Genomic DNA, 17,313 nt, shown 5'->3' with positions numbered 1-17,313 from the left:
TATTGTATACGTTGAAAATAGAATGTAGTAACTCTTTGATTAATGGTGATAACCTCTGAATATTAATAGGTATTACTAAAAAAAATAAAAGCTATGGGGATACTTTCACCAAACGTGTGTTGTAACTTCTGATATGTAGAATCATATTGGAAAGAATTACTTTGATTTTAAAAATAACTAGAAGGCAGGATATCATTTTATATAAAATAAAACTTCAGGAGTTAATCTCTGGAGGTAATTACTTAATCAAAGTGCAAATACGAGTGTTTCGAAGAAAATTTTCACTCATTATTTTTGTGTTCTTGCAAGCGAACACAAAGCACAAGCGAACATAGGTTGGTATCAGTCTAAACTCTAATCGGTAAGCTAAATATTCAATTTGTAAGAAAAATGATAGTAGGCTGGAAAGGTGATTCGATGATTCAAGTGTTTTCTCTACAAGCAAGAGGGTTAGAGCTTTTCAAATTCCATTCTCAGAGGGCAGAAAAAGGCTATGCATGGAGCAAGGTATTTGGCTAGACTAACTCTATCAGTAAAGAATGTTCCTCAATAAATAAAATGAGGAAGCAATCTTAGATATATTAATGACATCAACTTTGGGCCCCTGTAAGCACACCCACTTCAAACAGTTAGATGCCCACAAAACTTTTAAACATGTGCATAAATATACATGCACCCAAGATACCCAGCTGTGATTATCCAGGAACTACTAGCATATGATCCCTGCCCTGCTTGTTTTTCCTGAACAGTAAACAGCTTTAATCCACGGACTCTGGATGATGACTTACTTATTTGCCTGTCCCAGCTCTGACCTTGCTCAGAAATCCAGCTTCTTCCCATCTACCACACAGCACATTGCTATCCACAGTGGCAATGCAGGGAAGAAATTTGCTCTGTTGGAACTGCCCCGGTAGAAACCCTATATATTTTTCTGCTTTTCTTAAATGTATTAGTAATTTTAAATATCCTGATATCTTTAAAATACCTCCTGCATCAAATTTTGGCTTGGCTCCTCTTTGTAGGCCAGAGGCAGTGCACTGTAGGATCAATAACACCTAACAATTGTGCCATCAATAAGCATGACATGATCTTCATCGGGGTCTTGGTGTCAACCAGCTTGTTACTGGATGCTTATGGGCCAGTTCTCTATTGCATGTTCACTGTTTGATAAAAGGAGAGGACCTAACATTAGTATTCTGCTCAGGGCACCCAGTAATAAATGGCTACCTAGGTTGTTATCTTTATAGTCATAGATTAATACATCTCTCCGACGTCTCAAGGGAAACCTCCTTTTGCAGTAGATATCAACTGATACAAAGATGCATAACTGGTCAAAGCGCACAGAATAATAGACGCTGGAATGCTCAGCTCGAAAAGAGCATCCATATCACAAGATCCCCAAGGCTCAGGGATAATTTCAGAAGAGGAAGCAGAAAAATTACGTGTAAGAATCAATCGATGTTTGTAAGTAAATGGTATTTGCCAGACATAACCATGCATAGGCACACATGAATTACCACTGGCTTTGATTGAATGAATGCTTGAATCCCATGGAGGCTGGGGGTGGGTTAAAAAGCAGCCAAAAATCTCAGAAATGATAGGAGAGAAGTCAGGATGTCTGATCACTAGCTACGAAGTTATTGAAAAAGAAGCGCTTACTGTGAGAGAGGCAATCAGTTTTCTCTGGAGATGTGCTACCTGAGAAACTAGCTATTGTACACGATATGTCCTATACACATTTGCATACAGATGACACAGTTGAGCGCATGTCTTCTGTTCTCATTTTTGTGTTGTTTTTCTTATTAAAGGGGAGAAGGAACATTAAGTTGTGTGTTGAAAATGCTAGGTGAGATGGGGTAGGTCCTGGGACATGGCTTTAATCTAAACACATTAAGTGCATGTATACATAGTAAGTAAATGTTTTAAAATACCTTTAAATAAAATAGTTACATAGACTGATTTCCAAATCCCATGATTTAATATTCTTTAGTGCAAAATAGATATCATTTGTATATATGTTAACTCATTTTTCTTTTGATTTTTTTTCCTATTGTGGATAAAGAGGCAATTGACAGGTCTGAATGTATATCACTGTAATGGTATATCAAATCATCATGGCATACGCAAGTGGATAGTATACCTGTGTTTCCTGGGGATCCATGTGTAGCTTTTGAGAATTCTTCACATTAATTTCTGTAATGACTAGAAATATTTGTGATCTCATTTCCAGTAAAGGAGCCCTCTCTTATCCCCACAACATCACCAGCATTTGTGGCTCAACCCCTTTAGCTCGACTGAAGTCTAAAAAGCTTAAAAATCCTTCATTGTATTTCATAATAGCCTGAAAGAGTAATATTTTCCATATCCATTCTTTTATGAGGGCAAGAATTGTATTATGTTATTTTGTCCTGTTTTTCTCTAAAAAATGTTGACACAGAATATATTTTCATCACAATTTCTCTCTCCCAGCACTTCCTAGATTCTTCCCACCTCACTCATACTTCTTTCTCCTTCCCTTCCCCTGACCACCCCCCCCTTTCCTTCATCCTCTCTCTCTGGTTCTCACTCACTCACTCACTCACCCAAAGCACATAAAACAAAAATAAAAGAAACAAAATCAATAAAACAAGCAATAAAGAAAAATACATGGAACTGTGTGCCTCTTGCCCATTATTTTAGTGATGTTTAGAATTTAATCTGATTTTATTTTTACTTTTTTACAAATAACAGAATTATGAAATGTGCCCTTATCTTCCTTTCCTCTACTTTATGTCTTGTCCCAATCTGTCACTTGGTTTCTCACAGATTTATGGCCTGTGTCTTCTCCTTAATTGGTGTGTGTGTGTGTGTGTGTGTGTGTGTGTGTGTAATTTGCCACACTTTTATTTTCTTTTTCTTTCATTAACTATCTCACATTGACTAATCTAATACTCTAAGGCAAATTCTTAACACTATATATCTATTCGTTTCTTTCTCATACATTCACAATAATATTTTAAGGTATGTCTATTGGATACTACTTATTTTTCTGTGAATACACTGTCTCAAGTATCAACTATTTTTTATATGACCAACAGAATTCTTCTTGACAATTCTGACTTTGTCTCAATTTTGTTTGTTTGTTACATTGATATAAAAGAGCTCAATTAAAAGGGACAGGGCATCTATTAAGAACTTCAGAAATTTCATTCCATGATCAGTTGGTCTAGCTTTTTGGGGTTCTGAACAATCTTTGAGTTGAGCAAAGTTATTCACCTCTTGATGACCAAGAAGCAACTAGGAAGAAGTGGCCAGGAATAGGGAAGATGAATGTTATACTGTGGTCTACTTCCTCTTGTTGGACCCCACCTCCCAACATGTGCTACTGACCAGACACCATGCGTTAAAAGCATGAGCATTTTGAAAACATCTTATATCTACAACACTATGCTACTGAAACACATTTTCTCTAAGCTCTCCTGAATCCCTGAATTCAATTGTCATTTTTGCTTCTTTGAGTCTTAAAGATTTTCATACATAACTAAATTGCATGTTGTAAGCATCCCTCTCTCTTCATATGTAGATATGAGTATGTATGTACATCTAATGCTTTCTTCATCCTTTACTGACTGTCTCCCTTTCCACATTTCCTCATATTTATATTTGTTTTTACCATATTATTTTTCTTTTGTATACAAGATTCAAATGATCTGTACAATTTCAATTTGTTCAACGGACAAAAAGTTGGGAGATATTCTTCCACTAATTAGCTTATTAAATTACTTAGCTAGAAATATTTAAATATAGTAAGTGGTTTGATTCAGGATTTTGTATTAAGTTGCTATTTTTTCACAGAGGAGTTTTTAACTTCAATTCAGAGATAATTCTGCTAGAATTCAACCTAAATCAACAGTCTGTCGACATCCAAAACCATACTTAAACTACATAGACTAGAAATTTTGTCTATGTCTTTTTTTTTTGATTAGTGGAGGTATAGAAAATATGAAAATATTTAATTTATTGAAGGTATATACACTTAGTTGATGTTGAATTACTACATGTAAAGGCTGTCAACTTGACACAAGCTGGAGTCTTAACAGAAAAAGGAGCCTCAGTTGTGGAAATGCCTTCATGAGATCCAGCTGTTAGACATTTTCTCAATTAGTGTTCAAGGAAGGAGGACCCAGCCCATTGTGAGTGGTGCCGTCCCTGGGCTAGTGGTCTTGGGTTCTATAAGAGAGAAAGCTGAGCAAGCCAGGAGAAGCAAGCCAGTAAGTAACACCTCTCCATCAGATTCTGCTTCCTGACCTGCTTGAGTTCCAGTCCTGACTTCCTTTGGTGATGAGCATCAACTTGGAAGTGTAACCAGAATAAACCCTTTCCTCCCCAGCTTGCATCTTGGTCATGATGTTTGTGAAGGAATAGAAACCTTAACTAAGACACTGCCTTATGTAAGTTTAGTATTTTAAAAATCTGCGAATTAGTTAACTTGACAATTGCATTGGGTAGTGTCAAGAGCAGATTCAAGTCCAGTTGTACTGTTGTACCATAACTTATAATGTTCACTTCTTACATATTGTCATTTCAGATTATTCTGATGGTATGGAACACAATGAAAATAAAGATGAAAAACAACAGTATTTTTTTCTGAGAGATTATAGATTGTCTATTCTAAGTATTAATTTAATGGCAAAAAAATTTTTGAGCACTTTCGGAAATTAAATGTAAGATATGGATCTCAATTTAAAACATAACCAAACATTTTTTTATACAAAGGACACTATCATTAGGACAAAATGGCAACCAACAGGTTGGGAAAAGATCTTTAGCAATCCTACATCTGATAGAGGACTAATATCTAAAACATACAAAGAAATCAAAAAGTTAGACTCCAGAGAGCCAAATAACCCTATTAAAAAACAGCTAAACAAAAAAATTCTCCATTGAGGAATATCAAATGGCTGAAAAGGACCTAAAGAAATGTTCAACACCCTTACTCATCAGGGAAATGAAAATCAAAACAAGCCTGGATTCCATCACACACCAGTCAGAATGGCTGAGATTAAAAATTCAGGTGACAGTAGATGCTGCCAAGGATGTGGAGAAAGAGGAACACTCCTCTATTGTTGGTGGGATTGCAAACCACTACAACCACTCTGGAAATCATTCTTGAGGTTCCTCAGAAAATTGGACATTTCACTACCTGAAGACCCAGCTATATCACTCCTGAGCATAAACCCAAAAGATGCTCCAACATATAACAAAGACACATGCTCTACTATGTTCATAGCAGCCTTATTTATAATAGCCAGAAGCTGGAAAGAACCCAGATGCTCTTCAACAGAAGAATGGATAGAAAATGTGGTACATCTACACAATGGAACCCTACTCAGCTATCAAAAACAATGACTTTATGAAATTCATAGGCAAATGGATAGAACTGGAAAATATTATCCTGAGTGAGGTAACCCAATCACAGAAAAACACGCATGGTATGCACTCAGTGATAAGTGGATATTAGCCCAAAAACTCGAATTACCCAAGATACAATCCACAGACAATATGAAGCTCAAGTAGAAGGACGACCAAAGTGCAGATGCTTCACTCCATCTTAAAAGGAGAAACAAAGTCATTCATAAAAAGAGATTTGGAGACAAAGTTTGGAGCAGAGAAACTAGATAAGATTGATGAAGCTAAGAGGTGCGTGCTGACAGGAGCCTGATATAGCTGTCTCCTGAGAACCACAGCCAGAGCATGTCAAATACACAGGCGAAAGCTAGCAGCAAACCACTGAACTGAAAACGGGACCCCCCATTGGAGGAATTAGAGAAAGTTTTTATAGAGCCAAATGGTCTAGCAACCCCATAAGTACAACAATGCCAACCAACCAGAGCTTCCAGGGTCTAAACCACTACTCAAAGACTATACATGGACTGACCCATGGCTCCAGATGCATTTGTCATTTGTGCAGAGGATGACCTTGTTGAGCACCAATGGAAGGAGAAGCCTTTGATCCTGCTAAGGCTGGACCCCCACCCTGCGTAGTGAATGTCAGAAGAGGAAGGGAAGGGGGATTGCATGGGGAGGGTAACACCCTTACAGAAGAAGGGAAGGAGGATAGGAGAGGGGCTTATATCTGGGAAACCAGGAAAGGAAATAACATTTGAAATATAAATAAAAAAAATCCAACAAAACAGTGAAAATAAAATCTTGTAACTCTTCCAAATTTGGATAATGATATTGTCTCCTACAGATAAAGGGTACTGCATTTTAAAAACAGAAATTTACAACATAAAAATCAGCTAGATATAAAGAGAGCACAGGAGTCAGATATTTTAAAATAACTGTAAATGTGATTGAGAATACAATCAATATAAAAGTTTTAAATATTCCAAAACTCACTTAGTTTCTTCAACTCTGTCTGGAGAAATTACTTGAGAATGAACTTCAAGCAACTACAAATGACTAGGGATATTACATCCAAGAGCTACTAGTGATGATTGAATATGTTTTATATGAAGAGCATATAAAACAAACATAGATTTGAAAAATAATGAGATTACCAAACTATCTTCTAAATATGTAAACAATAAAATAGCAACAAATTAACCAATGAATCACAGAGCACGAGGAGTAAAATGAGATCATAATATTATAAACAAAGTACTATCGCTTCATTAGAACATGAATATTGGAGAATAAGAACATAATAGTATATTGTTATTTTTTTGCCCTAGACAGATGCATGAGCATACAATACACGTTTCATCATTTCTCATTTAAAAGCTATTTTTCCATGTGTCTTATTGCTATAGCTAAAACTTCACAAAATATATTGAACAGAATTGAGGAGAGGGGGCATTGCCCCATTATAGAGAATGATGGAAATATTATTAGCTTTTCTCTATTTAATAAAATGTCTTTTTTTTGGAATAGGCTTGAACATATTGCTATGCTTAACAAGATATACTTGTTTTGGGCTTGTACCTATTGCTGGTTTTGGTAAAGTATGGCACACATATCCCTATCTATGAACCATCTCTGGGAATAAGTATGAGAGTTCTGCACAAGAGTTAGATAGAGAACTGCATCATGATCCAGTGATACCTCTCTTGACTTCATTGCCAAAGATTACATATACTTTAGATGTACTTATCCTCCAAGTTCATTGTTGCTTTATTCACAAAATCCACGAAGCGAAAAGAGGATAGATATGCACAAAGTGCTGAAAGGATATATATACTTAGTCTTAGAACATGGAGTAGTCACCTAGAAGCCTTATCTCCTTTAATGGTTTTCCTTTTTTTTATTCCCTTTCCCAGTTTCCTGGAACTAAGCCCCCTATACCATTCCCCTCCCCTTCTTCTATAAGGGTGGCCCCCTCCCCAACCACCACCCCTTCCCATCTCCTCAGCCTCACATTCCCCTATGCTGTGGTGTCCAGCGTTGGCAGGACTATGGGCTTCTCCTCCCACAGGTGCCCAAAAAGGCCATCCTCTGCTATATATGCAGATGGAGTCTTGGGTGTGTCCATGTGTATTCTTTGGGTATTGGTTTAGTCCCTGGGAGCTCTGGTTGTTTGGAATTATTGTTTTGTTTTTTTTCCTCCATCTTTACTAAATTGGGTATTTCTTATTTACATTTCGATTGTTATTCCCTTTCTCGGTTTCCAGGCCAACATCCCCCTAACCCCTTCCCTTCCCCTTCTATATGGGTGTTCCCCTCCTCATCCTCCCCCATTACCGCCCTCCCCCCAACAATCACATTAACTGGGGTTTCAGTCTTGGCAGGACCAAGGGCTTCCCCTTCCACTGGTGCCCTTACTAGACTATTCATTGCTACCTATGCAGTTGGAGGCCCGGGTCAGTTCATGTAGTCTTTGGGTAGTGGCTTAGTCCCTGGAAGCTCTGGTTGGTTGGCATTGTTGTTCATATGGGGTCTCGAGCCCCTTCAAGCTCTTTCAGTCCTTTCTCTGATTCCTTCAACGGGGTTCCCGTTCTCAGTTCTGTGGTTTAATGATGGCACTCGAATGTGTATTTGCCATATTCTGGCTGTGTCTCTCAGGAGAGATCTACATCCAGTTCCTGTTGGCCTGCATTTCTTTGCTTCATCCATCTTATCTAGTTTGTGGCTGCATATGTATGGGCCACATGTGGGGTAGGCTCTGAATGAGCATTCCTTCAGCCTCTGTTCTGAACTTTGCCTCCCTATTCCCTCCTTTAATGGTTTTCTTAATGCCAGGATGCATTATGCAATATAGGACAGGAGAATAGAAATCATGTATTTCCCTGTTGTGAGTTTAATAATAACAACAACAACAATGATGATCCTATCATGAGATATACTCTCTGATACAATACAATGGTAAAAACGTTAAAAATTATATACATTTCTGGTGCTATTTTCAGGACAAAAATCTATAATTTGATCAAAGATCTTAAGGCAAGACCTGCTCTTATTATGCTGCAGAATGCACATGGTGTTAAGTTGATTTCTAATGACATATCATTTTAGTTATGAATGATTGCATCTCTCAACCGTCATTGGGTAAGTGTCAACTTGTCATAGATAGTGATCAATACAAAACCCACAACTGACAACAGTTTAATTATATACTAGAGAAATATCAAAGATAAAATTACATATATACCTTGCCATTCCTGAGATATTTTAAAATGGGAGACAGAAGGCATGTAACAGCCAGAGATAATGCATTACTACAAATAAAGAGTGTCTTCTGGAAACAGTGACAGAACTTATGATAGTATCTAGAGTTCATTTTATATCATAAGAAGCTGAAAATACTTACAGTGTAAAAACTATTACTTGCATCCTCTCTTCATATCTCTGAAACTTTTCCTGAAAAAATTGGATTCTCATGAAAATATATCTTTTGATTCAGACAGAATTAGTTTGATACAAAAATGTATGGGGTATTCTCATTTCCATGCAAATAATGCTCACTCTTCTGGATGGCATTTGTTGTATGAATAGATAATACTTCATACAGATTAAGTTCAGTTCAATTTGGGTAATGAATGGTTCCTACCTTAGGCAGCACTAAGAAGCTGAAAAAGTTGAAAACATTCTATACAGTACTAAGACAGAGGACTCTGAGAGGGAAAGATATGAGGATAGAACAGGGAACTTTTTAAATTTTTCTTAAAAAAATATTTATTTATCTATTCAAATTACAGTCCAATATCAGCCTCCTGCTTTTTCCAGTCATGACCATTCTATTAGAGTAAACCCACATAAACTAAAGCTAAGAGAAGAGAAAGTGAGGAATATCCTTGGAGACATTGGTACAGAAGACAACTTCCTGAACAGAACATCAAAGGCTCAGGCACCAAGATCAACTGATAAGTGGGACCTCATGAAACTCAATATTTCTGCAAGGCAGAGGACACCGTTGATAGTGCAAAACAACAGGCTACAACTTGGGAAAAGGCCCTCACCAATCCTCAAGAAGTTAGATATCAACAAACGAAGTAAGCCAATTAAAAAATGGGTCACAGTGATAAACAGAATTCTTAACACAGAGAGCTCTTGGTTGTTTAAATCTGGATTTTATTTATTCAGAGAAGATGAGAGTTTATTGCCTGAAGTTGAGTAAAGTCTATTTGCTTCTGACTACTTAAAACAGTTTTATGTTTTTCTACCTAGGTCATATTTCATCCCTGTTCTAAGTAAGGCTGCATCTCGTTGCCTTGGAGTTTTACATATGAAGATAGTATAAATTTCCTAGTTTTCGTTGCATAAGGCACATTGCCCATTGAAACTAAGAGATTCAAACTCTACAGTCATCTAAGACCATAGATATATCCTCAAAGAAATGTGTTTAATTGCATTGTTACTTATAAAAATTATTTTTTATTATTGAATTGAAAACTATATAAAAATTTTCAACCTATCATTATCCTAAATATCTCTGATCTTTATATTATCTATACTTCATAGATATTACATAGAATTTTTGTACAGTTAAAACTCTTTAGGTACAGTTTTAAAAGGCATTGATATAATTTATCTAACCAATATTTTTTATACCCTTGCTTCCAAATTTCAACCTAACATATCTACGATTACAATTGAATATATTTTGTTAGGTATTAATAATTAAAGAGAAGCAATACAGTGATTACTTTATAAATAATTTATCTTACTATGGTCAGAAAGGCAACATAACTGCATGTACAGTTAAATATATAAAATTGAATATTCGTGTAAACTGGAGACAAAGATCCTTTTAAATGTGAATGTTATTAACAATAATATTTCAAATCCAGTTCAGTCAATTTGATCCATACAGGGATGAAGTATGACCTAGGAAGAAAAACATAAAACTGTTTCAAGTAGTCAGAAGCAAATAGACTTTACTCAACTTCAGGCAATAAATTCTCATCTTCTCTGAATAAATCAAATCCAGATTTAAACAATCAAGAGCTCTCTGTGTTAAGAGTTCTGTTTATCACTGTGACCCATTTTTTAATTGGCTTACTTTGTTGATATCTAACTTCTTGAGGATCGGTGAGGGCCTTTTCCCAAGTTGTGGCCTGTTAAATTATCAAAATATTTTTGGACTATTACAAATAATAAAACTGTTTTCATTAAAATAATCTTCCTAGACTAAAAATATTCTAAATAAAAGAAACTCATGACAGGTATTCCCCAGGTGACTTTAATGTGTGTCTTAATTTGCTAAGATATTTATAAAGATCAATATATACATTTTCATTCACACTTTCAAATTATATTCCTATGTGGAATTAAAAAAGATTGATCTCAATGTACTCATCAAAACATCCATGTAAGGAGTGCACTTCACTAAGAAACTTAATTCTCCAACTTGGAGAGTCTAACAATATCAATAATTAAAGGGTTGAGGTACATTTTATATAAGTGTTCTAAGAAGTTTGCTCAAGCATTAAGAACATTAAGAAAAAGTTTTACTTTCAGATGTCAATTATAGATTCTATTGAAAATACTACATAGCTTATTAAAATATTAAAAATCTCATTTAAGTTGAAATTATTATGTAAAATTCCATTAAAATCACTTGCTCTCCTGGTAATCAATGTTCAGTTGAAGAATGGTTAAGCCTAACTTTCAGACTCTTTCTATTTATGGACAGTCTTCACAGAAAAGTTTTTAATTATCTCGGCACCCCAATTTATTATTCAATACAGAAAAAATATACGTATAATGCAATTTCTTGTAACAATATTGGAAATATATGAAGTTTTGATCAATGAGAGGAACGAATTGTTGGGAAATTCTGATTGGATATTTATAAGAGGTCCTTTGCCTTTCTGCAAAGTATCTTTGTTTTAGATCATTTATCTGTGAAATGCGAGCAATTATTTCTATTTCAGGTTGTGAGTCTAACTGGAAACAGGATAATCTGGTAAAATAAATGATAAGATATTTTTGGCAGTTAGTAAAATGAGCATAATTGTTTTCCATTATTTTTAGAGATTAAATGCATTAAAATATTTTTAGCATATTATAAACATGAAATAAAAATAATCGGGATACCCAGCACATAATACAGCTTGTCTAACCTTCTATGTTTTCTGAAGATAAATGAGATGCGGATACCTTCCATTTATTACTTAATAAAATTGGAAGAAAACTGTTTTCATATAGTTTCTCCTCTTACTGCCACTCTAAAGCTCTTTACCACAGTAAGCAATCCAATACTGAGTGCAGTCAGTGAGGCCACATAGGTTTTAGCTTTTCTGCTTTCTAGTCTCCATTGCAGGAATACTGACAAGGACAACTTTGTTTTCAAAAGAACAAGCCACCAATCCCAGAACACCATTAACTCTACCCAGTAGCTCCTAGGTATGAAGTGATTTACGAGCTTGGGAATTGGCACATAACTTCTGTTTTAGTTGTAGAGCACATTTTGATAAAGAGAGTAAAATCAAAGTGTTGTTAAGAACCAACAAATGTTCCTCGTGAGCTCTGCCTATGACATTTCTGAGAAAAACTACTTCTGAGTCTTTACACGGTCTTTGAAAAGTTGCAATTAAGTTAAACAGGTTGTAGTAAAAATTTAGATGTTATATGTCTAGTCTCTGTAAGTTCTAAGGCTACTTAAAAATTACATAAATTTGCACATTTGGCTGTTATTAATAATGGACTTCTGAGGTAAGGTGAGAAAATAGAGCAGAAAATGCTGTGTAAACTACCAATTCTACTGCTCATGCTCTCAAGTACATTGCAAACTCAGGGCATAAAATTTTGGAATGTTTATCATTGTCTGTACGCTAATGTTATATATGTGCCTATATGTAACTTTGGTATTTGACATGGAAGATGGATATGTTGGTTGGTATTTAAACAATGTCTCTTCTAATCTGTCTAGTAATCTAAACTAAATAATAAAAGAACTATACAATAGGACATTACATAGGTTAATGTGAGAAATCATCCTTTCAAAATGATTATTTTTTTAATATCACTAAAACTGATTTTTACTATGTCATTCAATTCAGTGATTTCAAAGTCAGGTTGCAGATCAGTCATTTTTTTTTTCCTTTTCCATCCCATCATAGCATAGCTTGCTAAAGCTAGCTGTGGATTAGACCTGAACTGGCAGTTACAATTTCCAAAACAATACCATGTAATACACATATAGAGTGAAGAATCTGATGAAAGGAAAAGCCTTGGGAAATATTAAGAAATTGGCTGGATGTACAATGAAGACATAGGAGGATAAAGCAATCTGAACTCCTGTTTCACACTGTCCAAGTGACATTGTAGAGAAACAATAAACAGGGATGAAGAAATGAAAACTATAAAAATCATAAAAATTAAGCCTTTTCCCATTTGCCCTACAGCTGTGCCTCAAGCCTGTGTCTATTGTCACAAATAAAAATCATCAGATGATATTCAGTTGGGTGTTTCTTCTTTTGTGGCAAATAGGAGGAAGTCACAACTCTGATTAACTTCACCAAAGAAAAATCAAAATGATAGATTTGAGGGAGATGTTAAATAAAATGTACCAGAACCCAGTCTCTTTTCAGGAATTATCAGAATTTTTTAGTTTATCTGACAGAATAATGTGTATTTCGCAATAGTTTAAAATATGTTTTATGTAGGAGGAGAAAAATGATAACAAGCACAATTAAATTAAACATATCCAAGCATTTTAAACGTTTCTTTTGTCAAAATAATACACTGTTGTTTGGAGTAAATCTGTCTACAGATTAGAGTGCAGGATTATGAAGAATGGATAAAGAAAGCGTGGTTAATTCACAAAATACATGTGTTAATCTACACTGGATTATAATAGCTTTAAACCATTATAAAAAGGAAGGGAGGAATATAATTATATTATGATCCCCCAAATTTAAGAAAGAAAAGAAAAGAAGAAAAGAAAAGAACAGGGGAAGTCTTGTTATGTTGGTTCACTTGTGCAGAACTTTACCATTCTGTTGTAGAACAGTGAGCCTTCACAGAACCAAGGGCCCCCCTTCCATTGATGCCATATCAGGCAATCCTTTGCTTCATAAGCAGCTGGAACTCCTTCAGCTCCTTCAATCCTTAATCTCTAACTCCTCCAATGGGGACCGGGTTCTCAGTTCTAAGGTTTGCTGCTAGCATTCACCTCTGTATTCTTCATGCTCTGGCAGAGCCTCTCAGGAGACAGCTATATCAGGCTGTCAGCATTCACTTCTTGGCATCCACAGTAATGTGTGTGTTTGGTAACATTTGAAATGCAATTTAAAAATATCCAATAAAAGAAAAAAATCAATTAAAATAGACTGCAGTCCTCAGACACTATACTTATGCAACAAGCCCCTAGACCTTAGCACGACTGACTGCATGACAGAAGAACCATCCGGGTCATAAACTCAACACATAGATAATGCCAAAATTGAACACAAAGACCTAATTCATCAAAGTATATGTGCACAACACACACACACACACACACACACACACACACACACACACACACACACACACACGCAAACGAGACCTGGTGTGGGGAGATTACATTTTAAGTCTATAAGACACACGCCACCATTTGGTCTTTTGTGTTACTAAGCCTTGCAAATAAAGAAACTTTCTACTGTTTTTCTAAACTGGGTGCACCTAAATGTATGTAATTGTATCGTGTGCAAGATAATCTTTTACTGTTTTGGTTGTTTTCATATGTTGTGTTATGGACAAAAATTCCTCAAAAGAACCTGTGCCTGGTTGTGGAAAAAAAAAAAGTCCTAAAAGGAACCTGAGGCTGCAGAGATTGACGGACAGATCGGAATTCCAGTACTGTGGAGAGATTTGAATTTTGCAGAAGCTAAATACCTTATTGTAGGCTAGTTTTAGTCTTCTGGACCAGGCCTTTGTCATAATAAAAGTTCAAAGCTATTAACATAGCTTAACACTTCTGCTAATCCAAGAGCTAACAATGTCATCAGGTGACATCTTGCACCTGCAGAGTAGCTACTGCCTCATGCACACCTTCCTGTCCGGTGTACACAACAATGTATTTAAGCTTGCCTTGATTTATGTCTTTGTTTTGTAAAACTTCATAAAACTGGAAAAACACAAAACAACAACAACAAAAAATCCAAGAGTTTGGTTTTTATCTCCTCTTATTTTCACTTCTAAAACAGTTGATGTAATTATTTTCTAAATAAAATACTTTATTTATGTTAATATCTACTTTAATTATGTTTTCTTGTTATTTAAAATGTTAGTTTTCTATGGTTCTTCAGCAATTTTATGCTCTACTTTCTTACTTAGCAGCTACAGCAATAGCACTTTGCTATTATATAGACAGTTCTTCAGTTATAGATTATCAATTTCCTTTATATATGCAACAAATTTCTAGATGACATTTGAGTGGGAAAAATTATAATATTTCTCATTCAGAGTTTCCTTTAGTTTTGCAGTAAATACAATTATTTAAAATGTAATATTATTTTCTGTATCAGTTTTTTGAAGAGACAAGGACAATCAGTACATGACTTAATGTGATTAAACATTTACATTTAAGAAAATAACACTGTACTTCAATTATCTTTTACAATTATCATGGGAAATGACTTCTGAGTGGCTTATCCATTTTGGCTTTTACAAGAGGGCTTTTTGTCCATGTTTTTTTTTTAAATTTTGAGATGATGTAAAGGAATTCGTTCTTTTTCAATTTAAGGCCTTTTAAAGCTATTGGCTGTATGTGCATATACACACACCCAGATATACATATATTCACACACACACACACACACACACACACACACACACACACACACCACCATCACCGCTACCACCACTACCACCACCACATCGCACACACACATCATCCATACAAACACATCACACACACATATATGTGTGTGTCGCATACATACCTGTGTGTGTAAATACATGGAAATAGAGGATTACACAAGGTGTTCTGCTCTATCATGGTTTGCTCTAACATTCTCTGTCTTATTCTATTGAGTAATTGTTTCTCAATGTACCCATAACTGAGCAAGTTATCTTTAATCTTCAACTATTGGATAGAGTTCAAGAGTCTAATGGAAGAGTTGTGGGTAGGATTGAGGGCCCTGGAAAGGATAAAAACTCCATCAGAAGTCAACTAATCATGACCCCTGTGGGCTCTTACGGAATGAACCACGAACCCAAGAGGATGCAGAACCTAGACCTAGGACCCTTACAGACATGTAACAGATGTGCAGCTTGGTCTTCATGTAGATCTCCTCGATAACTGGAGCACGGGCTGTCCCTAATGCTGTTGCCTGTTCCCTAAATGGGCTACCTTGTCTTGTCTTAATGAGAAAGGATGCACTGAGCCCTCCATAGACTTGATGTGCCATGTTGAGGGTATACCCAGAGGAGCCTCTACCCTGCCAGAGGCAAAATGAAGGGGGTTTGGAGGAGAAACTCTGTAGGGGACAAGCATGGAGGGTGCAACGATCAGGATGTGAAGTGAATAGATAAATTGTGAATTAATAGATAAATGGAAAAATAAGAGAAAACCTGGGGAAATAGAGGGAATCAGTTTAAATGATGAAAGGAATTTCAAAAACTGATATATTGAACCAAAATTTGACACATTATGTAAAAAGCCATATTTACAGTTCTCTCTTATATAAAAAAATGGTCAAATTATTATATTGTAAGAAGGAAATATATCATTGATCTGTTGTAATATAAGTTAGTTAACTCTCATTCTACATATATAGGCCAGGTCAAAGCTAGTGAATAATACACATACACATTGTTAATTTCTGAATATGCAATCAATATTTTTATTAAACAAGAGGAAATGTTTATATGAATGAATTTAAGTTATATCACATCTAAAATCTCCACTCAGGAACCTACATACTCATACAAAAACAAATCACTATGACTGCATTCTAGCTATGTAGCTGTTCATGTATAGGTTTAGTTCTATATCAGAGTGAAGGTGAGATGAACATGCAATTTTCTTTGACTAATTAATGTAGAAAGGCTTTCAGTATAAACAAAGCTCACACTTTGAGTAGTTCTGACTTCAAAATATCATTTCCAACCTATGGGTCAATGAATGGTTTTAATGTGCTTTATAAAGAGATTCAGTTGGTATGTATTGTGATCATTAACTTCCTTTGGTCTGTTTTATATTCTGGTTGAAGGATTAGCCCTTCACATCTAAATATTCCCTTATTAGTGTTCACAAAGTCTGGAGAGTAAATGTACCCCTCAGTTTCTCTAATGTTGGTTGTGTGCCCTTACGGTACATGAAAAATCATACAGATTGCTGTAGGTATTTCGTACATTGTTAAAAATAGAAAGTTAGAAGTCATATGGCTCTTTTAATCACATGGTATGAATAAAACATTTCCCTCATTTTTTCTCTTACCTATCCCAGAAACTTATTTTCTTTAATTTTTCTCATTTCACATAGATATGCATGGGAAATCCATTGAAAGATGTCTTTCCTGAAGTGGGATTCTTTTTATCTTCACCTTTAAAACATAGGCTCACAAACGTTCTTTTCTGTGACTCTAAAGTTGAACAACGAAGAAGAGATGACAGTCAACAGTGATTAACAGATTCACACACACTTATTTCTCTAGATTCCCCCGTGAGACTGGCTTGGAGAAAAGAGTATCCAAATCTCACTAATATTTACATTTCAGGACTCTGTTTTGGTTTATAAATTATTAGTTATTAAGGAACAATTAGAATTAATCAAGCAGAGTTAGCCACAAGATTTTACAATTTTTAGTGCTTCTATCTCTGACGTAATGTGCAACTTCAAATAAACATGAATTAGATCCGTCCCAAAGGTTCTTCGTAGCTTTCTCCATCAGTCAGAATTCC

Source organism: Rattus rattus, chromosome 12 (genome assembly GCF_011064425.1).
Source record: "Rattus rattus isolate New Zealand chromosome 12, Rrattus_CSIRO_v1, whole genome shotgun sequence".
Taxonomy (NCBI): domain Eukaryota; kingdom Metazoa; phylum Chordata; class Mammalia; order Rodentia; family Muridae; genus Rattus; species Rattus rattus.
This window is presented reverse-complemented; position numbering follows the sequence as displayed.